Genomic DNA, 27,423 nt, shown 5'->3' with positions numbered 1-27,423 from the left:
CATGTGCATAGCGGCAACCCATGCAATTGGACCATCTTCTAGTGCTTTTCTCAGGCTATTATCAGGCAACTGGATCAGAAGAGGAGCCATCGGGACTCAAACCAGTGCTCATATGGGATGCCAGCACTACATGCAGCAGCATTACCTGTTCAATGCCACAATGTCAAATCCTCAAAGTTTATACACACACACACACGAAAGGCAGATACACAGAGAGAAGGAGATACAGAGAGAAAGATCTTCTGTCTGCTGATTCACTGCCCAAGTGGACTCACAGCCAGAGCTAAACCAATCTGAAGCCAGGAGCCAGGAAATTCTTCTGGGTTTCCCACATAGTGCAGGGTCCAAGGCTTTGGTCCTTCCTGCTTTTCAAGGACATAAGCAGGGTGCTGGATGGGCAGTGAAGTAGTTGGGGCATGAACTAGCATCCAAATGGGATCCTGGTGAATGTTAGGCAAGGACTTTATCTACTAGGGTATCACACTGAGCCCCTCAAACAAAATTTTAAAAGGATTTTGAAATACATAACAACACAATAGCATGCAATGCAGTTTTAGATACAAAATGTCTTCTTGCAGTCAACCAACCAAGAGAATTTTACTAGGCACATCACTCTCTTTGCTGTTATGTATCACTTAAGTTTTGAGAGTCTGCATTCAAGTATAGCAAAGAGCTGTATGAGCAGTAGTGACCACAGCGGTTCTTGCTACTTAAAGGTTTCCACAAAATGACATATTTTCACAAAGCAAAGTCCACTGTCAAATATTCACTGTTTAATACTTGTGCACCTGTAATCCACAGCAAGCAAGGGAAAGTGTTGCAGCCGTCAGCCCACTAGTTTTAAGGGAATAAGGGAAGTCTAGATTTAGTATGGCCATTTCCAGTATTGACTGAGGCATAAACGGAACTGTGCTACAAGGCATCAGAATTACAAGGAACCAGTGAATTTAGGGGAAACAAAACCGGATACTAATGTTTTCTCATAAAATAAATAACAATAAAGAACAGAGCCTTCGAAAATCATCTATTTCTCAAATTCCAAAACAATTATGTTTAATGAGACAAAGGGCAGATAAATCTTGTCATTGTAGATTTTTCCCTTTTTTAACTTTTTCATCATAGCAACGATAAATTACAAATATACATGTGTCTCTGTCAAGTGTTTGAAATATATTTGCAACATGTTATCCTACCAATCACCTACTATGAATTCTTGAATATTTATCTTAATCATTTCACTAACAAACATTTTAGTACAAATTAAGAGCCAGACCTCAGGGACCCCTGTATTTATACAACACAATCAACATTATCTTGTTTAGAAATAAGATCATTTATAATGGCAGCACCGTACCATTTAAATTTTCCCAAGTCAATATCTTCGTGTCCAAAGTACATTTTGGGAAGTGAAGGAGAATTTTCACAGGAATGTGTTTTCAACCTATTCTTAAGAAGGATGACTGTGTTATGGTCCCTTTTCCTTCAAGGTTAACTAATTTCTACTAAAAATAGGGGTGTGAATAAAGGCAAGTAGTTAAAAAATATATGCAGCATGTCGTTGAAAACACTCCGCAGTTGGTGCACTGACACTTTAATATTGCCAATGCAGAAGGTAGCAAGTGTGCTATGAAACACTCAAATGCCTTATATTTTCTACCTAAGCACTAACATCTAACTTCCTGTATACATTCTACTTTCTAAGGCTACCAAAAAATTATATATAACTCATAAAGTACTCTCACCAAGATTAGTGCTTGTAGTACTCAAATATTTTCTTTCAGTTACTAAAATATAATAGTGCTACCTAAAACAACTCTCAAAGCTGTAAAAATCTGTGCATTTATTAATATTCAGTTAAGGATACATAGCCCTCATATATTGCTTTAAGCATCTATGCTTGTAAATATTACAAACAATGTGTATGCAAATTATCACACACCTGTGTTTCTAGAGGACATTTGAGAGTTGCAACCACCAAATTGCTGAGTGATAATTTAGATATACACCATATCGGATATTTCTAAACACAAAAGTTGGTTTTGAAGTGGATTCAGAATGGATATTAATACTATCCCTTTAGGAAGGGCATTTTGTTCATTATCAGACTGGCTCTAACCCTAACCATAACCTGAACACTTCAGGGTAACCATCTTACCTTAAACTTTGCTCTATTCTTAGACTTAAAACTAGATGGAACCCTCACCCCAAACTGAAACCTAACTCTAATCATGGCCATAATCCAAATCCTAAAATAGCTATAGCAATACCTCTAATTCAAGTGCTAAAACTATCCAAAGTTTGGCTCTAAATCTATCTCTACCTAACATTAGAACTGTTGCTAGAGATAAAGCACAAGACACAGTTTGGCCTAGAGAAAAGAGATATGGTAGAACCAGGTTTAGGTTTAGAGCTAGGGTCACTGATAAATAAGAGTAAGTTTAATATTAGGATTAGGACTGTTGTTAGGCATACTTTTTAATCTGGCTTTACAATATTGTGGCTGTGTTTATCATAGAGTTAGGAATAGGTTGAAAGTTAAAATGAATATTATGATTATGTTTAGTGTTACAGCTAGGGTTATGGTTAGGGTGAGGGTTTAAGGAAGGCTTAGGTAAGGTTTGCATAAAGGCTACAATTTAACTTAGAATTAATGCTGGGGTTACAGTTAGACTTTAAGCAAGTTCAAGGGATTGGAATGGGTTTGGGGGTCAAAACTAGAGCTAGAAACCTTACTATGCTTATGGTTAAGGTCATAGTCAGGTTTAGTGTTGTGTTAGAGTTTGGGTTGCTGCTATGTTTAGAGTTATCAAATTAATTAATGTTAGAAGAAAGGCTACTTTTAGGTTTAGGGATACAAAGGTAAGATAATAGCTGTGGTTAGGATTGTGGAAATGTTTAGGGTTAAAGCTAGTTTGAGGGGTATACTTAGGGTTATTGTTATAAGTAACAAAACATTAGGAAAAGCATTATTCACATTTAGGGCCTGACTTAGGACTCAGATAGGCATTCATATAGAATGGCAGCCTTGCAGGCAGTGGCTTTACCTGCACTGCCATAACTCTGGCCTCTGGAGCTAGACAGTGATGTGGAGATAGGGCTAGACTCAAAGTTGACTCCTGCTCCTTGCTATAATGTATCTATTTCATTGCCAAAATTCTAAGATAATCATAAATAGTTTTTTACTCCTTCAATCTCCTCTCGTCTCTTTAAATTCTTTGTATTACACTATCCTACTTTCAACTTATAATCACAAGATTAATGCAACTGTATCCATAGTATTCAACAAGGAAAGAGGAGACCACTGTTCCAGCTGAATGTACACACAGGACATAAACAATAATCAAAGATATGACGTCAGTTTCATTCTTACATACTTTTGTATTCTTTATTAACTATAACCTACAAAAGAAAACCTATATTTGTGTTCTGGGAATTGACTTATTTCATTAAGCACAAAAATACTGCCTAAATAGCACCAACTCCCCTTAACTGGTCAAAGCATTTAGCATTTTTTTTTTTTTTGGAAATTGCAAAAGATGGCAAATGTAATTTTCAAAATTGTGACAGCAATTTTCTCAGTGGCCTTCTTCGTAAATAGTTCTATTGTATGCATTTAAGTGCCTTGTAAAATGTCTGTGAAGCATAAAATTTGTGCTTTGACTTATTTTAGAAAAGGATAAGAGGAATTTGTAACATAGTAGCATAATGGGTACAATTTCACATATTGACACAACGTGCTTTTGCATCTAGAATCTAGATAGCATTCAATATGCAAAGGTAACATTAAGTAAAGCAACAAAAATATCTACTAATCATGCATCATCCTTAAATTTAACTTGTGTATTTACCCTCCTCCTAGTAGCACAAGTTCTTCAAGATTAAACATTTAATAAATACAGTCCAAGGTTAACTCTAAATCTTACAGATCATCCAGTTGCAGGCAGTCACCAGGCAGGGTTTCCGGTCTATCCTGCAGGATGATTGTGACTTGTTCTCTAGATCATGTATGATAATCTTTACCCAGGCTCCCTCCAAACATTATAGGACAGATAGCAAGAGAATATTCTCAACCAACTCTAGGTTCTATGTCAACTCAAAGGCAATGAAGAACACAGAGCTTCACCTTTGTTACCCTCAAAAAATTAGGGGTTACTTCTTCTGTGGACTGAATATTAAAGAGGCCAGCTAGACATTAGCTTATTTTTGAAGGAGGGACTGGAGAAATTCCTTTTTATCAATGTGTGAATTTCTGAGCAATGAGTTGAGGAAAAATGTAGAAGCAATGTCGATCAACAGTTACCCATTGAAAACATCGCTGTTGTTAAATAGCCTTGTGCAGGTAGACCCAGTCCTCTGTGGGGTGCAGTTTAGGGGACTCTACTTGATCTTACAGCAAGGATGTATTATCTGCAATAGCACTGGAGGACTGTGAGGTCCTTGGAGGTTTCTTTTCTGTTCCGTTCTTTTTCCTTCTTTTCCCTTTTTTTCTTTTCTTTTTCTTTTCTTTTCTTCTCTCTTCTTTTCTTTTCTTTCTTTTTCTTTATTTATACCAAATAAGACCATTGGGAGGGCTTTTTTCAGAAGAGGAAGCTGAGAGGGAAAAGGTGGAGGGAAATATGTCATATCCATAAAACCTGCAGTTTGAATGCTTCTGTTCATTTAGCTACGCTAACAATTCTACTGCTTTAAAAAAATAACAAACCAAAATCCCCTGGAGGCCCAATATGGCTGAATAGGAAAAAAACAAATTGATTTTGATCCCAGGATGATAAGATAATGAAAACAGAGCAACTACACTCCCAGGGAACACTTGGAGAGCCATTTGCCCTGGAAATTCTATAGGAGAGAGAATGAGAGGGGAGAGAGAAAAGGGAGAAAGAAATAAAGAGAGAGAGAGAGAAATGCTCTGGAACAGAGTGGACAATACAAACACACAGTGAATAATAAGAACACAACAGGAGATGCCTGCATCTGGGGCTGGAGAAGATGCATCCTCCCTGCAGCGAGATAAGAGGAGTCGGTTACAGCCTGTGGGTCTGGTAACATTGCCTGATGGAGACTCATGTGGACTACACTAATTTTGAGTCCAGTCTAGATCACATTATTATTGCTTCTCGGCCTTTTGGCTGAGATCAAGTGCAGATAACATTATTATTTTCCCATCCTCCAATATTTCTATTTTACCATCCCACACTCCAGGTTTACCAAGTGACTAGTCAGGAGGAAGTGTCTTCTTAATAAGGTGAGTAGAGGCTGCTGTAGGTCACATGAAGTAGGGGATTACATCAGAGGATTGAGCCCATGCTCCCCGCTGACTTTGTGTCTGGCCTGGAACCTGCTTATGCTTCTCTTCCTTTGCCTCATCAAAGGTGCTGAGACTCATGTTGCCAAGATGGAGAGCTGCCAGGCTGTGAGCTCCTGGAAGATTGCTGTCTCTGTGGATGAGGCAGGCTTCTGAGAGTGGATTCCCTGCTTTCTGTGATTGTGGCAGTCCTGCACTTTGTGAGTGCGGGAATTCCGTGAGTGGGTGACAGAGCCTGGAGTGTGGCTGGGTCTGTGGACAGTCATTGGATCTAGCATCAGAGGCTCAGTGCCCCCAGCCTTCCTAGGCTGGGTCATCCAGAGTGCTCTGTGTTCAGAATAAGAACTACAAGGATCCATTATGTAGCTTACATTGATGGCCCAAATGGGATTCAAAATTTACTAATCACCTTAGAAAAGAGGAAGTGAGGCTGTGATCACACAGCTGATTTGATTATTCCTTCTATCCAGCCTAAAATTTTACATACAAACAAAAACAACAAACAATGGAAAAGACAGTGTGATTCCCTGAAAAGTACTTAAGAACACTTCATTATTATATCATGAAGATGAAGAAATTGATGAAAAGTAATTCAAAGCAATCATGATTAGATTACTCTAAAATACAGAGAAGCTATTACGTAAGTTAAAGTAGCTCCTAATTCACATGGCAGAAATAGTTTGCCAGGAGATAGAGACATTGACTAGAAATCAAAACAAAATTTTAGAAATGAAGAATTCAAAATTCAAATTCAAAATTAAAATGGAAACCTTGAAAGCATTGTTAATGAGGCAACGCAACAAATATCCAAGCTAAAAGACAGATCTTTAATAGCATCACATTTAGATCAAAACTAGGAAAAGTGTGAGAAATTAAAAATGATATTTGAGTTTTATAAGGTACTATCAACAGATCTAATATACAAGTCTTAGGACTTCTTGAAAGTGGGGAAAGATGGAATGGATAATAAAACTTTTTCAGTTAAATGTTTGGAGACAACTAGGGAAAATCAGGTATAGGAACCATCCAGAACTTAAAACAGTCATAATCTGAACAGATCCTCATCACAATACAGCATAGTCAAATTTTCAAGAATAGAAGATAAAGGTTGTAGAATGAGCGCAAGAGAAATATGATAATTGCCTCCGAAGAATCTCCAATTAGAATGACAACTGCCTTCTCCTTAGAGACTATACATCCTGAGAAAGAATAGTGACATACAGATCAATTCTTAAAGTAGTCAACTCAGAAAACTGTACAATGAAAAGCTGTCACTTATAGATGAAAGTTAAATAAATATCTTCCAAAATAAACAGGAATGTAAAGAATTTCTCACAAGTTGTCCAGCCTTACAAATGATACTTAAGGATGTGCGAGTATAAGGGCAAATAGATAGATAGATAGATAGATAGATAGATAGATAGATAGATAGATAGATAGATACAGACACTTATGGAAACATGACAGGACCAACTCATTTCATAACAATAATAATCTTGAATGTGAGGTTCTATATATCTAATTAAGAAATATAGATTGGCTCAATAAATTTAAAAACAGGACTCATTTATTTGTGCCCTATAAGAAATATACAACACCAACAAAGCTGCACATAGAGTGAAAATTAAAGGATGTGAAAATTTACTCCATAAAAGCAGAAAGCCAGAAAGAGCAGGTATACCATTCTAATATAAGTGACAATACTCTTGAACACAGAATGTTAAAAGATACTTCAGAAAGACACTATATAATGATTAAAGGATAAGTTCAACAGGAAGATGTGACACATTTAATGTCAGACTGGCTGAATATTTCATATGAATATTAATAGATCTAATGGGAAATGTGGAGCCCAATATCATAAGAATGGTGTACTCCAAAAAAAATATGCAGAACAACTAGGCACAATGTCAAGAATCAACAACTAATCTACACTACAGGTCAAATGAGCCTGATACCTGCAGAACATTTCATCCCACAGATGCAGGTACACAATGTTTTTCATTAGCATTGTAACATTCTATCAGGATAGGCCATATGCTTGGATACAAAGCTAAGCTCAGCAAATCCGAAATAGTGAAATCATATGATGTAACTTTTCTTACCACAATGGAATAAAGCTGGAAATTACCAAATTAAGAAACTCTACAAAATATGCAGATGCATGCAAACAGAACAACATGTCCCTGAATGAACATTGAGTCATTGAAGGAGTCAAAAGAGGAATTCAAAACATTTCTAGGAATGAATGAGGATATAAAATATCAAACTCATGGGATACAGAAAAAGCGGTGTTAGTCTGAAAGTTTATAACAATAAGAAGACATGAAGAAATTGGAAAGCCATCAAATAAATGATCTAATAATACAACCTAGGAACCTAGAAAAAATAAAAAACAAACTCCAAATTAGTAGGACGAGAGAAATAATTAAAACTAGAGAATAAATAAACTTGAAACCAAGAAATGATTAAAACAAAAATTAAAGAAGCAGAGCTGTGAGGTTTATTTTTTCTTTTTTTAAAATAAAATTAATGCAGCACTTGCTCAACTAATAAACCAACAAGAGAAGGGGAGACAACCTAAATAAATAAAATAACATGAAAAATGATTATTTTACAGTAAATTCCACAGAACTGAAAGATTCATCATAAATTACTACAGACTGCTGTAAGCTAACACATTAGAAAATCTAGAAGAAATTGAGATTAGGGCACATACAACCTACCTAATTTGAGTTATAGAAATTAGAAAGCCTATAGACTAAAAGCAAAAATGGAGCCTAAATCAATAACAAAGACCCTCTTACAAATGAGCATCCAGGAGTGAGAGTTTCACTGCTAAAATCTACAATACTGTCAAAAAAAGAACTAATTTGAATTCTTCTACAAAAATTTTTGAGGAGGCCAGCCGCACCATAATAATAAAACCAAAAAGAAGATCAACAAATAAAGAGAACTCTATACCAATGCCCCACAATTGTGATTTCATAATCAACTGTTAGAACATAAACAAAATTATGACATCATAAAACCAATCATATAGATGCAGTAATCAACCATGGACTGACAAGGCTATTGTGATGTCAAAACCAACTCTGTTATCATAAAAACATTGCAGTGTCAAATCAATCATTTTGTTATATTCAATTTTAGAAGAATGATTTTGATGTCATAAACCAACATTATGATGCTATAAACCAATTATTGTGAGGTTATAAAACAACCATTGTTTTATCAAATAAAAAAGAATATGTAGGAACACAGACGTGAAACTCCATAAATAGATATTAACAAAATGAATCCAAACACATCAGAAAGAATATTTATCTGGACCAAGTGTAATATGTCCCTGCTATATAGGGATGTTTCCATATAGACAAATTAATAATTGCTATACATCACATAATAAATTGAGAATAAAATCATGTGATTATAATGTCCACTTTCCCATTGATATTGAATGTAGTTGTGAAGTTTTAGCAGAGCCATTATGCAAGAAAATGAAACTGAAAGGATACACATTGAAAACAAGGAAGTCAAAGTTTCCTTTAGCAGATAACATCGTCTTATATATGGGAAACCCAAAAGACTGCACTAAAAGATGATCGGACCTCATAAGGAGGTTTGGTAATTTCAAGAAATAAAAGCAATCAAGAAAGTCAATGCACAATATTATGACTGAGAAAGAATTTATGAGATCAGTCCCATTCACAATAGCTCCAAAAAATTAGATGCCTGGTAATAAAATTAACCAAGGATGTGAAACATCTCTACAATGAAAACTGCAAAATATATAATGAAATAGAAGAAACAAAAAAGGAAAAATCTCCCTTTTGCAGATTAAAAAAATCAATATCAAAATGTCCGTTACCTAATGGACAGACCTAACGCAATGTCAATCAAATCACTAAGGACATTCTACCAAATTTTAGAAAAATTATGCTAAAATTCATATGGAAACACAAGAAACCTATATAGTTAAAGAAATAATAAACAGCAAAAACCAATGAGAAACATCACAATACCAAATTTCAAAGCATATTACGTGCACAGTTATCATCAAAACGGCATGGTGCTGCCATAAAAATAAGGCTATAGAGCAATGGAACAGAATAGAAATTCCAGAATATAATACATGCATCTATGACCAATTAATCTCTGATTTAAAAAAAAAAACTAATATCAATCCCTGGAGAAAGGATAATTTCTTCAACAAATTGTTTGCAGATGAATTATATGTTTGAAAGCAGATTAAAAGCAAGACCTTTATTTTGTACCTTCCATGGAAATCAATACAAAATGGGCCAAAGATCTAAATCTAAGATCTGATGCCTTAAATTACTAAAGGAAAACACCCTGGAAACTGGCAGACATTGGCCTAAAGCAAAGCCTTATTACAAATGATCCCTAACTCTCTCCTCTTCTCTGTATATCTGCCTTTTCAAAAAGAAAGATGCATCACATTTAAAGCTACATTACAAAAATAAATGACAACCAAAAGTGAATTCAAAACTTACCATAGAGACATTTAGCCATGTTAGCACTGCGACAGTTGTTGTCAGTGCAAATTGTCAGTAGCAAAAGGATGGCATCGTTACAGAGATGGCTAAGCCTCTGCATGGGGCACCAGCATCTCAAATGTACACCAGTCTGAGTTACTGCTGCTCCACTTCTGATGCAGCTACTTAATAATGGTCTGGAGAAACAGCAAAGAATGCCCCAAGTGCTCAGGTCCCTGCACTCACATCGTAAACAAGGAAGAAGCTCCTGGCTCCTGGCTTGGGACTTGCCATCTCTGGCTGTTGCAGTCATTTGGCTAGTAAACTAGAGGATGGAAGACTATCATTCTCTCTCTCTTTCTCTCTCTCCTTTTCAAATAAAATAATCATCATAATAGAAAAAAACATCTTTTTCAAAAGTCCATAATGAATTGTTTAAATAAGAGATATATCTGTTTAGGGAATTTTGTGCCATGGAAAAGTATATAGTTTCTACGTGTATTGGGAATTTTGATCTCTCCGTGTGCAAATGACATTCTCTATCTCACTATGGTATTTTTCTCTACCTTAATCTTCAACTCTAATAATTGAGTAGGAGATATGTTTTAGTCAGCATCTTTATACTTTATGAAATTACGTTTGTTCTGCAGTTAAGGTCCAGAACTTAAAGTTACTTCATAAGGTAAATCTACTGATAGGGATGTCTGGATATCAGATCATAAATTTTGAGGTTACTAAGATCAAAACAGTGATTAACTCAGAGCTGGTATTTTCAATGCCACTGCAAAAGTTATTACTAATGCTTAAATTTTACGGTTACTATGGATCAGTTTTTCAAAAGATTAAAAAAGATTTTAAAAGATTAAAGCAATAAACATTGTTTTCCAAAACTAACTTAAAATTTAAACATTTTTGGGCCCGGCGTGGTGGCCTAGTGACTAAAGTCCTCACCTTTGGGGAATCCCATTTGGGTGCCAGTTCTAATCCCGCCAGCCCCACTTCCCTTCCAGCTCCCTGCCTGTGGCCTGGGAAAGCAGTTGTGGATGGCCCAAAGCCATGGGACCCTGCACCTGCGTAGGAGACCTGGAGGAAGCTCCTGGCTCCTGGCTTTGGATAGGCACAGCTCCGGCCATTGCAGTCACTTGGGGAGTGAATCAACAGACAGAAAATCTTCCTCTATCTCTCTCTTCCCTTTCATTTGTATACCTGACTTTCCAGTAAGAATAAATAAATCTTAAAAAAAAATTTAAACATTTTTGTGAATAAAGTGAATCCCAGTTCTCCTTGTGAAAAACAAAACAAAAACAAAAGGTAATTAATATTTTTATTTAAGTAAGTACCCTTCTTAACCTGCATTGTGATGCAATATATCCAACTACCATTGGAAACTAAGAAATTAAGAAAAAGATTCTAAAAATGTCAATGTAACTAGAAGTAAGTTTCCCTGCATGTGTTATTTGGACATATAGAAAATGACATCAACTAGATAGATGCCTGATTTTAGCCATTCATTTTCAATTTGTTTCTCATAAAATTTAACAGAAATTTCTGAAGCAAAACTGAAAGATAAATTTTTGTAAGTTAAGAGAAAGGGAATTGATAAAATTGACATTAATGAGTCTAGATTAGATTACATGTTATGTGAGTGAACTCCAGATTTTTTAAAATATATACATTGTGTATTCCGCACTAATTATCCTTACCTTACACATTACATCCAGGTTTCTCATAACGTTAATAATTCTGAAATGCACATTGTTAAAGCTCAAGAAAAAAATTTAGAATGAAGCTTCATCATAAGAATATTTCAAGTTGCTACAGTTTCAACATGGTTATATTTCAACATAGTTAACTGTTGATGACTCAACAAGAAGTTGCCTACTTCTTGTTCATTCTAAAGTACATGCAAGTATTTTTATCCAGACACGTTGGTTATTGCTGAGTTGCTATTTGCACAACCCTGTATTAATATTTTAGGAGATCAAAGCCTTTTTGAAATATATGTCAAGCTCTGGTTCACTGTGGCTCACACTTAGTATGTCTTGTATACATTTAGTTCTCTTTTCTTTCGTGAAATGGATTTTATACTTGTCATTAAGTTCTGTCTTTTCTCCTCGTTGCTTAATTGTCTTCACCCAGAACAATGCCTATCATAGTATGACATCAATTACCTTGAGAAACTTCATCTTTAAAGTTTGAGAAATATCCTGAGAATTCATCTTTAGAAATCTCTTTGTCTTGTGTCTTCAAAAGTATGGAAGTATGCACTGTGTTATTTATTTATTTTTCATTTTAAACAGAAACATATTTATAGCTTACTTGCATGACATAAATTTTCAGTGCAGAGAGTTACACCATACTGCGCTAAGCCTTTAGGTACCCTTAGAATACAATCGCACATACACACACCAGATACATTTCAGTGAGAAAATCTAGAATTTTAAAAGAATTAATGAAAGTATTACTCCATGAGCCCTGCACTATAACCTAGTGTCTAAATCCTTGCCTTGCATGTGCAGGGATCTCAAACGGGTGCCAATTTGTATTCCAGCTGCTCTACTTCCCTTACAGCTCCCTGCTTATGCCCTGGCAAAGCAGTAGAAGACGACCCAAAGTCTTGGTACTATGCACCTATGTGAGAGGCCTGGAAGAAGCCCCTGGTTCCTGGCTCTGGATTGGCTCAGCTCTGGCTGCTGTGGCCACTTGGGGAGTGTCCCAGCAGATGGAAGTTCTTTCTCTTCGTATCTCCTTCTTTCTATAAATCTGCCTTTCCAGTAAAAATAAATAGATCTTTAAAAGACATTATGCCATGTCTCCAAGGTAATCGCTATATCTAAGTAAATGTATATAAAATACTAAACAGCAAAAAATCATTACTGACCAGTAAAACGTGAGTTCATGCCCTTCAATGATAAAACAGAACATGTTTTCATCTTTTTGAAAGCTAATCTGCACTCTGACGGCTGCCTACATCAAAAATTGACAGAGCGTCCAAAATTCCCAGTGTGAACCTGAAGTCCACATTTATAAATCTGTTCTCAGTCCGTCTTTGGCACTATCACATCCACGTAATCTCATGGCAGAAAACTGGCAATAACATATCTCGACGAGTTTAGATTAAATAGCTCTTTCCTGCCACAAACAGCAATAACTTCTACATTAGGTAGTAAATGACTTTTGGTGCTGAGCCAAGCCTGGTTATGAAGGAGCAGAGGTAATGGACACTTTGGGAAAATCCATCTGCCGCATCTTAGTAAGTCACAGCACTCATCATGTCAATCTTTCTTCTGAAACTTCAAGGACTTCTCTTCGTCTGACAAATGAATCTCAAGCTAAGAGTATAGCAGGCTTCAAAAAGTTCTTGAGGAACGTGCCCTGCCACTCGTGTTTCTGAAGCCTCTTTATTGAAGGTCGGATGAACTTCAGGAGCACATGTAACAGAAAATTACAAAACAATTTGCCAAATAGAAATTTCATTTTTTCAATATGCCATGAACTCTACATGTACGAGAAAGGAAAGAAAGAATAGCTTTAAATAACTAGAACAATTTAAACGTTATTTACATTTACTCACATAAGGCTTTCGTGCTCCCGTTTATGCCACTAATACAGGATCTCTGTCACAACTTCCTCACGGTTCCCATGATTCTTGCAGAGGAGAGTGGAGGTGCCTCCATGCTGCCCAGCAGGCTTGGCTGGTTTGCTCATCCTCTTGCAGCCAAAGGAAGGTATGCCCTGTGTTTGCTGTTTAGGCTTCCAGGCCTTCAACCTTCTTCTTACAGGTGACGGCCTTGCTTCAGATTTGACTGAGGAATGTGAATTAGTAATAGAATATATATAATGAACTTCTATCACTACATTTACTCACTTTGCAGCTTCAACTCTGGACATCTTGCAGATCTTTCTCTTGTGAAAAACTCATTTCATCCCAGCCATCAGTCAGAAACATGCTGCAATTTCTCTTAGTTTTTTTTAATCAATCATTTATATATTTTTCTTAATTTCTACATCAAATTTCTTAAAAGTGACTTGGACGCATTGACTCATTTTTTAAAAAGATTTATTTATTTTTTTACTAGAAGGTAAGATATACAGAGAGGAGCGGAGACAGAGAGGAACATCTATGTCCATTGACTCATTCCCCAAGTGGCAGCAATGGCCAGAGCTGAGCCAATCCGAAGCCAGCAGCCAGAAGCCTCCTGCAAGTCTCTCATGTGGGTACAGAGTCCCAAGGCCCTGGTTGGTCCTCGACTGCTTTCCCAGGCCACAGGCAGGGAGCTGAATGGGAAGCGGGGCTGGTGGGATTAGTACCGGCGCCCATATGGGATCCCGGTGTGTTCAAGGTGAGGACAGACGGCACTATACTACCACAGGAGCCCTCACACTGACTCATTTTGACTTACGTTTCTGTTTTCTCCTCACTGCTGCTAAACCAGGTTTAACTCCCAGTACTCAAAGAAAAACATGCTTAGCAATCTCCACATTGCTGGATCTGAAGAACATTTTCAGTTTCCTTCCTACTTGCACTGTATGCAGGTTGAAATAGCTTATTTTGTGTCCTCTTTGAAATTTCCTGCACTTGACACTCCACATGCTCTACTGCCTTGACCCTTCCCAATCTGTCCTGCTGGTCTTCTAACTCACCCCCCATTCAATTCAAACCTGTGCATGGGAAAGCCCTGCCACTCTGCTTTGAACTTCTTCTCTTCTCTGGCTACACTCAATCCTCTGAAGATCTGTGCACTCTCAGTGCTTTAAAATTGCCTCGACGGACAGTGCCAAATAGGTAGCTTCAGCCATGACTTTTCCCTTTGTAAGTCCAAATGCCACAGTGATGACTCTACAGGGACAAACATCCAAAACCAAATCCAGTGAGTGTTTTCCTCAAGCGCTAGGAAAAACAAATAAGCACATAAAATTTGGAACACAACAAAAATATTCCAATTTCCCCACATCGTTTTAATCTGTTTCCGAATTTATAGGCAAGCGCAAATGCATACAAGACCTTCCCTGGTATCCCGTGGCTGTGGTGTCGTAGAATTCTGAGTACGCTGATCCCTGCTCCATACTGATTTCTTGAGCAGCATAAAATTTTACAAGACTGAAAAACAAAGTAAGAGAGAGGGTCATTTTCTCCTTTTCTTTCTGTTTGTAATAGCTGCAAGAGAACACAGAGAGAGACTGATACATACACAGGCACACACACAGATCCAAAGTCAATAGATTGAAACCAAAGGGCATGGAAAAAGGGCAGGGGAGGCACACATATTCTTACTGAAGCATCAATAACGACCCTATTTTAAAGGAAAACATAATCTGTTTGATTTTCCCATGTTACTTGTCACCTGGCACTGATAGTAATATTTGCACATGCACATATATACTTATTAGTATATATGTTACTGTGCCATTATAATTATGTTCATTCACATCTGAAATTATGTTTGTTCATTTTGTTTTACTGTAACTGTATTGCCATAAACAGTAGTTGCCTAATATCGATAGGAATAGTTCTTGGGTCAAGTAAAGAAAATGGGTGAAACATTATATAAAACATTTTTACTTCAGAATATATATTTTTGGAAATATCCACTTTTGGGGGGCACATATTGCTGTCAACAAAATTGGTGTTTTATCTGTAAGAAAAGGAATTGTTAGTCAATGGTCTTCCACAATTCAGTGCTGAAAGAAATGACTGAAGTCTACAATATTTTAATTTCTCCATCACCCACGTAGTAGAATTATTTAGATGAACCAAGCAATATGTCCTTCCTCAAACATAACATGTAGCTTGTTCATATTACTCAACCTTCACTCCAAATCTAATCTTTTATGAAACTAACTCTCCAGATCTCTACTTAGAGAAATCTTTTCCTTTCCATATTCTTCACTTCTCCCTCTGAAGAACCCATGCTGAAAGTTGAAAGTTTAGGTGAAGTTGACCCCTTTGAGGGCTGTCCAGTTCCTATGTGAACTTTGGTGAAGCCATTTATGTGCTTCTGCTTTTGCTATATACATCTATATTTCTCATTACTCTGCAGCTGTTAGCTGGTAAGCTCTATAAACACAGGAAGATTTTTATTTATGCATTATTTTTATTAAAATAAAATTTGTTTTAGAAATATCAATATTTTCCTTAAAAATAATGAGTGGAATTTATTTTAAAAGAGTACATTTTTCAAAAATATCATTAGTATAATCCTACCTCTAATATAGTTTGAGTATAGGTTTCTGTTTTCAAGGCATTTGATGATATTAATCAGAGACGTAACTTTTTTTTCATTTGTTCTTGCCCCCATATTGGGATCCCTCACCATTTCCAGTGCTTTTCTACTGTGACTTTATTACCACATTCATCTCCCCTTCTGCACAATTTAATGTTAGATTCAAAGGCAAGACTTCAACTATAATCTGAATTACAGCATTAATGCTATAAGTGACTCTTGTTGTCTTTTTGAATGTAGTGTGTATGTAAGAACAGAAGAAATAAATGTTACTGTTATTATTTTTTTAAGATTTATTTTTATTATTTTTTTATTGGAAAGGCGGATATACAGAGAGGAGAGACAGAGAGGAAGATCTTCCGTCCGATGATTCACTCCCCAAGTGAGCACAACGGCCCATGCTATGCCAGTCCGAAGCCAGGAGCCTCTTCCGGGTCTCCCACGCGGGTGCAGGGTCCCAAAGCCTTGGGCCGTCCTCGACTGCTTTCCCGGGCCACAGGCAGGGAGCTGGAAGGGAAGCGGGGCTGCCGGAATAGAACCGGCGCCCATATGGGATCCTGGGCGTGCAAGGCGAGGACCTTAACCACTGTGCCACCGCGCTGGGCCCTGTTAGTATTTTTAAATAGAAAATACTGAAGCAATAGAGGCAATATTAGAATATTAGTTAATAATATTTATAGAAATTTTTAAAAGATATGAACAAATTATATAAATGAGATATATGAAGAAGTGACTCAATTTCACTCATATGCAACAAGCATTAAAACAAAGATTTTATATTACCAGTTTATTAATGGTTGAAAATATTGACAATATTTAGAGCTTACATTAAAAATATGTACTGTTGTTGAGAACATGCATTTTTATAAAATGATTGGAAAGTTGCTTATGATTATATTTTTAAGGAGTTAAAAGTATTTACATATAGTTGCTGAGCTATTCCATATAGAATTCAAATGTATATATGAATTCTACAAAAGTTCACAAATAATGTCTATAATTAAAAAAAAAAACCTGCTACACATGAGGCCAGTTCTGCGGATCCTCTGCCTGCAGCACAGAAATGCATATGGGCACTGGTTTGAGTCCCATCTGTTCCACTTCCCATTCAGCTCACTGATAATGCGCCTGAGAAAGAGGAAGAGATAGCACAAGTGCTTGGGCTCCCAAACCCATGTGTGAAACTAAAAGTCTTGGCTCCAGCTTGCCAGCTCAGGCTGTTGTAGCCAATTGGCTAGTGACACAGCCTGTGCAACCCTTACAGTCTCATCTTCAGTGTCTGTATGGTTTCATTTGGAAGCAGTAAAAATTGTAAATGCACGAAGGAAAAACAAAAGCCCATTGTAGATAGAAAAGTCATGGTCTCTTTGGCTACAAAAGAGGTGACAATTAGCATGGGATTATTGGGCTTCCCTTCTCCTCAATTTTTATAGGAATACATGATTTTAATGTTGAACCACATAATGTTTTCTTCCTACTTACTTGAGATACTTATGACCACTTTAGGCAGATAAGAATGCAAAAACACTAAGCCCTTCTTAAAGCTGCATTGGTTTAGACTTAAGATCACCAAAGGCAAATCTTGATAGATACAATTGGAAATCAAAGTTCAGAAGGTAAACAATGTTGGGCAACATAAATACTTGATATAAATAAATCTTTAAAGTAATTCTGGTAAATCTATTACTTTGTCCCAACTTCTCCAACACAACTGTTTTGAGAATTAATATTTAGTTCTTTAAGTTTTTGTTTTTATATAATTTATGATACAGTTCCATGGGCTCAGGGATTTTCTCTCTCCCCTTCCCAATGATTTCCTCTGTATTATTACAGTAGCATAAACCTTCAGCAACAGTCACAAACCCAGCATTCTGCTACTGAAGTGCATCCTGATATTGTAGATGTAGACAATGGTAGAAAGTCCAGCGTTCTACAGTCAAGACATATTCAACAGTTTCATTGGGAGTCCATCTTTTACTCAGAGGTAGAAACGCATACTGCAGTGTATCTTTACTTCTTGGTATGCAGCCTGCCATTTGTGTTCAAACTAAGCCTTAAATCCAGCTCATTTTGTTCTTATCAGTGTTGGTCTGATTAATGCATTTCAACCTACCATAAATGTATAAAATAATTTCTTAGTACCAAATTAGCATCCTTTAATTTTTCTTCCAAGAAAAACATTATTTCCACCAAAAAACAAAATATGCTACAGTAATGAATTATGTTATGCATTAATTCTTTGATAATGAAGTGAATACCGCTTTGATTTCTTTAATTTCAAAGAACTAAAATCATGCTCAAGATCCATCATTATTTTAATGCCAAATAAAATTTACATTTATAAAAACAAAGGATGAACCTGGATATTGGCTTGAAATGGTCATAGTCTTTTAAATATGCTTAATATTTTCCAATGCTGTTATGTCCTGCTTATATTTCATTTATAAACAAAACAAATTATTTAATTTCTGATACCAACATCTCAGCAGTAATGATCTTTCCCTTAATGATCTCTTCCCACTTCCCTCAAGTTTTAATCTTTGTTATCAAAACCTTAAATCTCTGTTATTTTTTTCCAATACTTCCAACATTACATTAAAGTTAGGATAAGAATCCATCTAAGCGTAACACAAGATGTCTCGTCTCAAAATGATATCAAAATACATATTCAATGAAGCATATTTTGTTGCCAAATCTGAAGTGGGTTAACTTCTATGAATCTGTGGTGATATTTCCTTTTCCCATTCATTCTAGTTGTTCTCAAACTTAAATGACCAAGTTGTTTGTAGCCCTTGTTAAAACACTATTAACTCCTCAGGTAGCACATCTGGAAAAGGACTCAGTAATCCGAATTCTGGCTTTTGATTTTTTTTTTGCGGGGGAGGGGGGTTATTTTATTTTTAGAAAGGTAAAGATACAGATAAAAGCATAGACAGAGAGGAGCAATCTATCCACTGTTTCACTCCCCAAGTGACTGTCATTGCTGTAACTGAGCCAATCTGAAGCCAAGAGCCTGGAGCTTTTTCTAGTCTTCCCACATGGGTTCAGGGACCCACAGACTACAGCCATCTTCGGATGCTTTCTCAAGCCTTATGCACAGAGCTGGATCAGAAGTACAACAGCTGGGACATGAACCAGAGGCTGTGTGGGATGCAGAAGCCACAGGGGGAGGCTTAGCCTGAAAAACAATGACCCCAATAATTCGTTTTCTCACAAGTTTACAAATGATATTGCTGTTGCAGGTTGGGCAGGACACTTTGAAATCCCCTAACCTACGTGATTGTTGAATGTCATTCCAAGGTAAGCTCTGCTGGTTGAATTTAATCAAATGATTCTTAAGAAAGTTTTATACCAATAACCATAGTTCCAGTCTGATGATTATGTTTTGTCTTTTTTTGACTCTTCTTTCCAGTGATATGCTTGGATGACATTAAAACATATTCAGCTCCATCATGAAAACAGATATATCAAGGGAAAAATAGCACCAATTTGTGCACAGCATATTGGTCAAAGGCTTACAGCCAGAAGAAAATGATCACCATGTTTGTACGGTAAAGAAATATAACTGCTAATAGTTTAAGGGACTTACCTTATATCATTTAAAAATTTCAACTGGCATTTTAAAGACCTAATCAGCATTCCTACTCACATATTTGTTGTAATCACAGGGTAATGCTGCTTATTAGTAAACAGAAACACCTCATCTGAGCACTATGATACTAAAAGAAGCTATATTGCAAGTATATTTTACTTTTTGTTATTATAATTATGAATTCTTAATTTGAGTGACAGAGAACTTGCATCATCCACTTCACTCCAACAATGCCTACCATGGTGTGGCTAGCTGGAAACAACTAAGTTTGGAATTTGGAACTCGGCTCAGATCTCCCACATAGATTTCAGGGACCTCTTCACTTGACCCACCACCGCCTGCCTCCCAGGATTTGTATCAACAAGCAGCTGGAGGCAGGAGCCAGAGCTGGGACTAGAACCCTGGCACTCTAATATGACATGAATGTCTCAACAGGTGTCTGAATGATAAGGCCAAATACAAGCACTAGAAATATTGTTTTTAAGGTAAAATTTTCATTTTTTATTTACATTTAAAATAAACTTTACCTAGTAGGAAATTAAAATATTTATGGCATTAACTATATATCTATTTTTAATTGATAACAAAAATAGTAGTAATGAAATTCTGTATTCATGTGTTCTACAAATACAGAAAGCATTGAAATAAGCAAAATAAAGAGAGTAAACGCAGCATCAAGAGTACTAGGTAAGCAAAAGTGGCATCTAACCGCTTCATCTCTTACTCTCTTCTGGGTCTCCAGGGATTTTTCATGAAAGTCATGCAATGTCTGTGGTGTAAGTATCCTCATCAATGAAAAAGAAATATTAGATTAGAATCCTAAATTCCCTTAAGCACTGAAGATCATGATTCACAGAGCAGACCGGTAAAAATATGGGCTTCTAACTTTTTGTAAGTTTTATTTTCTAATTGAAGATTATAATCAATGTCAGATAAAAACAAATTATGAAACAGTATTTTTCTGTACACATATTGAAGAAAAGAGTTTCTCTTCTACAGTGAAGTGTTTGACACCCAATACGAATCTTAGAAACAACAAAGAAATAAATGTATCTTGTTAAACTTATTGCTTGCTTTAAGCGTGAAAGATACTAAATGCATAATGTTATTTAAATCTCTGCTTAAATTATTATTATAGTTTAGCATTTGCAGACTAAACCTTTTTTGTAAACCATCAAACTCTATCTTAAAATATTCCTTTTCTTTTGTCTCTTTCTTTCTCCAACACCATTAATATCCACCTCCTTGTTAGCTCTCTCCTGCCCACAGAAAGACATGTGGTTTCTGTTTTACTCCATTACTTCAGCTTAAAAATAATTATGCAAAAATGCTTAAACTGAAGTTACAGTCAAGGTCTGAATGCATTGCCAGGAAAAAGTTCAATTGTTAAATTTAGAGCTGCAAGTAAACTACAAGAGAAGAAGCTCACCTGGGGTCAAGTACCACAGATATTTACTGAAGATGTATCATGGCTTTTATGCAAATATAACCACTGCTGCAAGACAACATATTATGAATTTTTTTCATAAGAACCATTAAATTATTTCATCATTTGAACAGGTAACATGAACATTCTGTTCAATTTTTCCTTTCAGAGTAGCTTGTCTATTTGTGTAATTATAGATCAGGAAATAACCACTGACATTTTTTGTTGAAAAAGTCTTTTTAAATCCAAATACTATTTGCAGACCTTATAATTATGAGGAAAAGAATACACAAAATTCTCACAACTTTCTCTGATTTGTACTATTTGGATGCTCATTGAAACAGCATCATTATATTTTTGAAAGCATTTCCTTGGGTTGGAGAATTTAGCCTGCCATTATTAATTGTTTGGGAAGATTAAAGTTCACCATCCTAAGAAAATCGTTCTCTGCTAAACATTATGTACATACTTGAGAAATTGTTTAGATAGTGTTAAAACTTAAACATCCTAGAAGCGAGTTGATTGTTACTATGATTAGCCAGTTGCAACACAGGGGACTTCAAGGTTACTTTGGTGGCTATCATTCCATTGTAGAACTTGGGAAAGAGAGTTAATTGAAAAAGGTTTAAAGAAAGACTTCATTAGTCTTAGTGCATTAAATTCAAAATGTACTATTGATTTACTTTTATAGATCAATGTTGTATATTCCAAATATGATTTATATAAACCCTTTCAATTCATTGTTCCCATAATGGATTACAAGGTTAAAAATTGTCATGCTAGGGAGCAGAACAATTTTTCAGATTTTTTCCATTCTTCACTGAATGAAACCATCTTGTGAGGCAGTTTTGTCTCTCCATTTCTGACGCCCCCATGCTAACCATTCCAGAAAGGCATGTTCTCACCAGTAGAGTATGTAATAGACAGGGAGCTCAGCTTTCTCCCTTCCCAGAAAATAAGATAAAAAAAAAATAAAATAAATTTCATGTACCCATGAAAATGTACCATAAAATGTACCATAAAAAAGCCTACCTCTAACAACCAACTGTAGTAACATGGAAATTCTTTCCTGCTAGCAATTAAAAAGTGTTATTCTGTGAGCAGAAATATAAACTTATTTTAAAATCAGATTTTCAAAGATAACCCACCAGTAAGACAACTCCCCAAATACAGCATTAATTAATTTTATTTTTAAATTCATGGTTTGTTTTTTTTGTTGTTAAATACAATACCTCCTCTTCTATATTCTTAGAGAATTTTGTTGGCAACATTTTTTATTTCAACAGAAGCTCTGGACATGTAAGATATTAATGTATGTCAGGGGAAAATATGTCAAAGAACTGATGACTGTCAAGAAATGAAAACAAAAATGAAACAGAAAAAATAATATTATACATTCAAAAACATTCATGATGTTCTACATATTAAAGATATGGCAAAATGTTATTAATGTGCATCAAAATATGATATAAAATACAAAATAAGCATTTAAATTTAGATTCACAATCAGCCTTTGTTTCTTTTTAATGTCTGCTTTGTTTTTCTTTGTTTTTCAATATATCTTAAAATTATGAAATGAAAATAACAGTCCATTAATTACTGATCTCTTTTAGTTTGTCTATCTGATGATGAATATCCTTTAATGGGGAAGCTCCTTATCATGAATTTAATATTATTATATATTAAACACATCAGTTGTTGGTAATTCTATTTTAAGGTAGAATTTATTGCAAGATTTTATCAAATATATTTGCACAGCTCTTTCAGTGACTAAGAAAATATTTTTAAAAGGTATTTCTGAATGTTCATAGAAAATTTGAGTATGAAGTTATTTGGTTTAAAAAAAACCTGGAAATAGATGTATAATATTTTCAGAAGGTACAAAGGGATGAGCTTTTACCATATTAATAAATTAATAATAGGGTAATACCCCTAACTCTATGCCTGAAGTCTAATAGAAAAAAATGCTTGATTAAAAGTTAATTTAAAATTATGAAATACAACTCAATAAGTTTAAGTCCATTTTATCTTTTCCTGAATAGTGAATTAATATTAACAAAATGGACTAGATTATTACAAACTAGCTTATCACAAAAACATTTACGTGAAGATGTCCTAAACGTAGACATTCATTAAATTTGCAAAGATTATCAGGACACACAAACCAATTTGGCAAGATTTTTTTTATTAAATCTCCATAAATTAAATATATAGGTACTTCACATTTTGATTCCATTAGGTTATGGGCATGTTATATTTTATCTTTCATCTAAGCAAGAATAATAAGAAATCATTAATAAAAATAACACCTAAAAAGTTTCATAATTTTGTATAACGATAATGCATCTACAAATAAATGTGCAAAATTATAACCAATGAGAGCTTTTCTAAGTAAAGAAAAAAAGAAAAGCAGCATGAGAGGTATCAGGCTATAATGGCCATATCAGACTTTAATTTAACTTTAAACCTGCATATATGATTATCTGCCTTACAAAGCTATGAACAAATATGCAAAGGAAACTGAACTTTAAGTTTTAACCTCTAGTTTAGCTTAAATATCCAAAATAATAGGGGTCTAGTTCCTCAAATTTGGAATCTAATCTTTTTCTTTATGTTAGATGATTTTTACATAGTTAATTGAGGTGGGAAGGATCTAGAGTTAGGGAGAAGTGAGTGTGATTATTGTTTCCAAACTTTCTGTTTCTTCTTCCCATTTGTAGTGGGAGGAGAGAGATAAAGGGATAGGGCATACCCAGCTTCCCAACGATTCCAGTACCCGAAGATAGGAAAAAGCCACCTGATATCAACCTAGGGTCACATTGTGGTGCATACTCCGAGGGTTCTGTCCAGGTGGATGGGATACTTTCAAAATGTTGTCCATCTCGCCAATCTGTGGATGAGGAACCCCTTCCAATCTCCACTGGCTGCCCAGACGTTTGCTGTCATCGTTTGCCTGAGGTAGTTTACTTGTGCCATTAGCCTGAAAATTTTTTGAGGGCAAAATTATGTGTATCTTAATTTTCACGTCTTTAATAGTTAGAAACACAGCACTCCTGACATATTGTCTAAGGAAATACTCTTTGCAATACAAATCACATTTATTTGCTATTTACACTCTGATAACCAATACTATTAAAAAGACAGACAAGTAGAAGTCTTGGTCTTCTGCCTGCTGTTTTGGTCTCATTTTCCATATCTGAAATATTAAAGAGCTAGGTTGAATTATTTCTAATTTTTCTACATTGAAATGCTATAATTTTATTGCTTAAAATGCTAATTAAGTACCACTATCATTTTTTTCAAAGGTGTTATTATTAGTGCTAAACTATGTGTGCTGAAAATTGGGAGCTGTGCTAGGACAGAGAGGTGATTTGAAACCATGGAAAGAGATCTGATAGTCAAGAATCCAGTCAGAAGTAAGAAATCATGAAACAACTTGAACATCAAAATTTTAATTTCATACAATTAATTAGAATGAGGGATAATAATAAGAATATATTAGTAAATAACAAGTAAAACTCTTAAAGCAAAAACCTGAGCAATATCTGATATAAAGAATAACAAATTTCCCTTGGATGGGAATAAAGCCCCATACAACGAGCCCTCTCTTACTTTAGAACCAAGACATTAATCTTGTAAAAAAAATATATATATATACAGCCTAACTCTTTGAATCCAGGAGAACTGGCTGTTGGTCTAGCGTGTAGAACTTCTGCAGATCTGTGTCTTGAAGTTACTGCGTAAGCTATTCACAAGGCAATAACTCTCACTACAAAATCACTTTAAGTGGAAGCTGTTGGTCATGTTGGCCCCCATGTGAGTCTGACTGTCCTTCATTTTAGCAGTTGGGTATTTGCATACCTGCCCACCAAACTGGGTTTGCAAGAACCCATTGAGTGAAACAGCTTGTCTTATTGCCAGTGCCTATTGACCCAGCACTTCAAAACCAGAAAGCAATTTTTTTTCTCCTGCAATGACTTTCTATCACACAGCACTGATAAAGCTAAAAGTTTTAATAAGTGGCAAAGGACATCTTTGGTTTCAGAGAACAGAAAAAAAGCGTTTATTTGAAACTGAGTGGCAATAACTGGTAAGTGGCAGTCTACTCTTCCAATTCTGTTTGAGATGCTGCTGGTTTCTTGCATTCATTTTTGTTTTCATTAATTTATTTGACAGATAAAAAAATCCCCTTTGATGATTCACTCCCCCAAATGACCAAAATAGGTGCAGTTGGGCCCAGGGCCCAAGAGGAACCTAGGACTCAATCCAGATATCCCATGTGAGGTTGTAGCAACCCAATCACTTGAGCAGTCACTACTGCCTACTAGGATCTGCATGAGCAGGAAGCTACAGTCAGGACTCAGAGCCAGGAACGCAGGGATTCCCATCCTGAATGTCAACACCTTAACAGATAAATTAAAGAAACTTCCCCTCAGCTAACCACTATTTCCATTTTAATTACAACACAATATTTAGACAATCTCACATTATGATTCTGCAGTGAATCAGTATAATCCTTCAGCAACATCCACAAGTCCAGTATTCTGCTGTTTAGCTTATAATGGCATTGTAGGTATAGACAACGACACGTAGACTAGTATCCTATTGTCCAGGTATATTTAACAGTTTCATTGGGAGTCTGCATGTTATGCAGGAGTAGAAATGCACACTGCCATGTATCTTCCCAGTATGCTAATCTCCAATATATAGTTAATTTATGAGAATATATGTATTTACATGTTTACATATACAGCTATTGATATTTTATTTTGTGTGGAGGACTTATGTCAGAAAAAACATGGGATATTTGTCACTTGGGAATTGGATTATTTCACTGAGAATAATATTCTCTAGTTGACACTGGGTGTTTTTTTTTTTTTTTTTCGGAAAGGCGGATATACAGAGAGGAGAGACAGAGAGCAAGATCTTCCATCCGATGATTCACTCCCCAAGTGACTGCAATGGCCAGCACTGCACCGATCCGGAGCCTGGAACCTGGAGCCAGGAACTTCCTCCAGGTCTCCCTCGCGGGTGCAGGGTCCCAAAGCTTTGGGCCGTCCTCTACTGCTTTCCTGGGCCACAGGCAGGGAGCTGGAAGGGAAGCGGGGCTGCCAGGATAGAACCAGTGCCCATATGGGATCCCAGGCGTGCAAGGCGAGGACCTTAACCACTGTGCCACCGCGCCGGGCCCGAGTTGACACTGTTTTGCTGCAAATGTTAGAATTTCATTCTTTCAATGGCATCACAAGAAAACTCTCAACTATGAAGTCCTGAATTTATCTAGTGAACTTAAAACTACATATATTACATAGCAATAAGTAGCTCATTTTCCAAGACAAACCAAGAGTCTAGTTTTATATACCATGATTACAGTTAAATGGATATAAATATCCAATCACTTTAATTTGGAAGAGCATGCAACCTTCAGTGATTATCCTGTAATTTTTCCTTCTGCAATCTCTGAGCATGCCTGGGCCTGACAAACTTTGATTCATAAATCTTCCCATTCTCTGTGTTCTTTCCTCTATCTACAATGCTTAACTTTTACTAAAAACTTAAAGATTATTATCTGTTAAACTGGAAAACAGAGATATGGAATGTTGTATTGTGAACCCAGTAACTCACAAGTTACATAAATTATTACTGTCTTTTAAAAAAAAATCAGAAAGCAGACTAAAAGCTTCAAGGGATAGAAACAAAGAGGTTTTTCAGAACATGAAAAATGTGGAAGAGTGCAGATTCAATAAGCAGTTGTTATTCAGCTGAAAGACACAGACCCAGCGTTTCTAGTGTGACGGACAAGAGCTCCACTCCTTTCACAAGATTTATCATATACATGGAAAGAGAGTTAAAAATAGGGCATACCAAGTACCAACACATTTGTATTACTTGGTGACAAGAGAGAACAGAAACAGAAAAATAATTCAAGAATCAACAAATCCTAGTAAGTGTCAGTCTATGAGGAGTACATACATGGAGAAAAATGTTAGACTTGTTAATAGAATTCAGAATTCCCACTGTCAGTACTATGGATCAACGTGTAGAACATTTCTTTAGGGGCTGGCACAGTGGCTTAACACACAGGATAATACTCCATTTCCTAGTGCTAGTATCCCATTTGGGTAGTAGTTTGTGCCCTGGCTGGTCCATGTCCAGCTCTCTGCATAATACATAACCCAGCAGTGGTAGTAGAAGATGGCCAAGCCCTTTCCTGTCCTGGGAAAAAAGCTCCTGACAGCTTCAGATCAGCTCAGTTCTGACAGTTGTGACCATCTGGGAATGAATCAGCGCATGGAAGATCTCTATCTACCCCGTCTATCTCTGTTTTACCTTCTCTCTTTGTAAAGTCTAGCTTTCAAACAAAAATCAATTTTAAAAGA

Source organism: Ochotona curzoniae, unplaced genomic scaffold, assembly GCF_017591425.1.
Source record: "Ochotona curzoniae isolate NIBS_2020 unplaced genomic scaffold, NIBS_Ocur_1.0 contig_3498, whole genome shotgun sequence".
In the NCBI taxonomy this organism is placed as follows: Eukaryota; Metazoa; Chordata; class Mammalia; order Lagomorpha; family Ochotonidae; genus Ochotona; species Ochotona curzoniae.
This window is presented reverse-complemented; position numbering follows the sequence as displayed.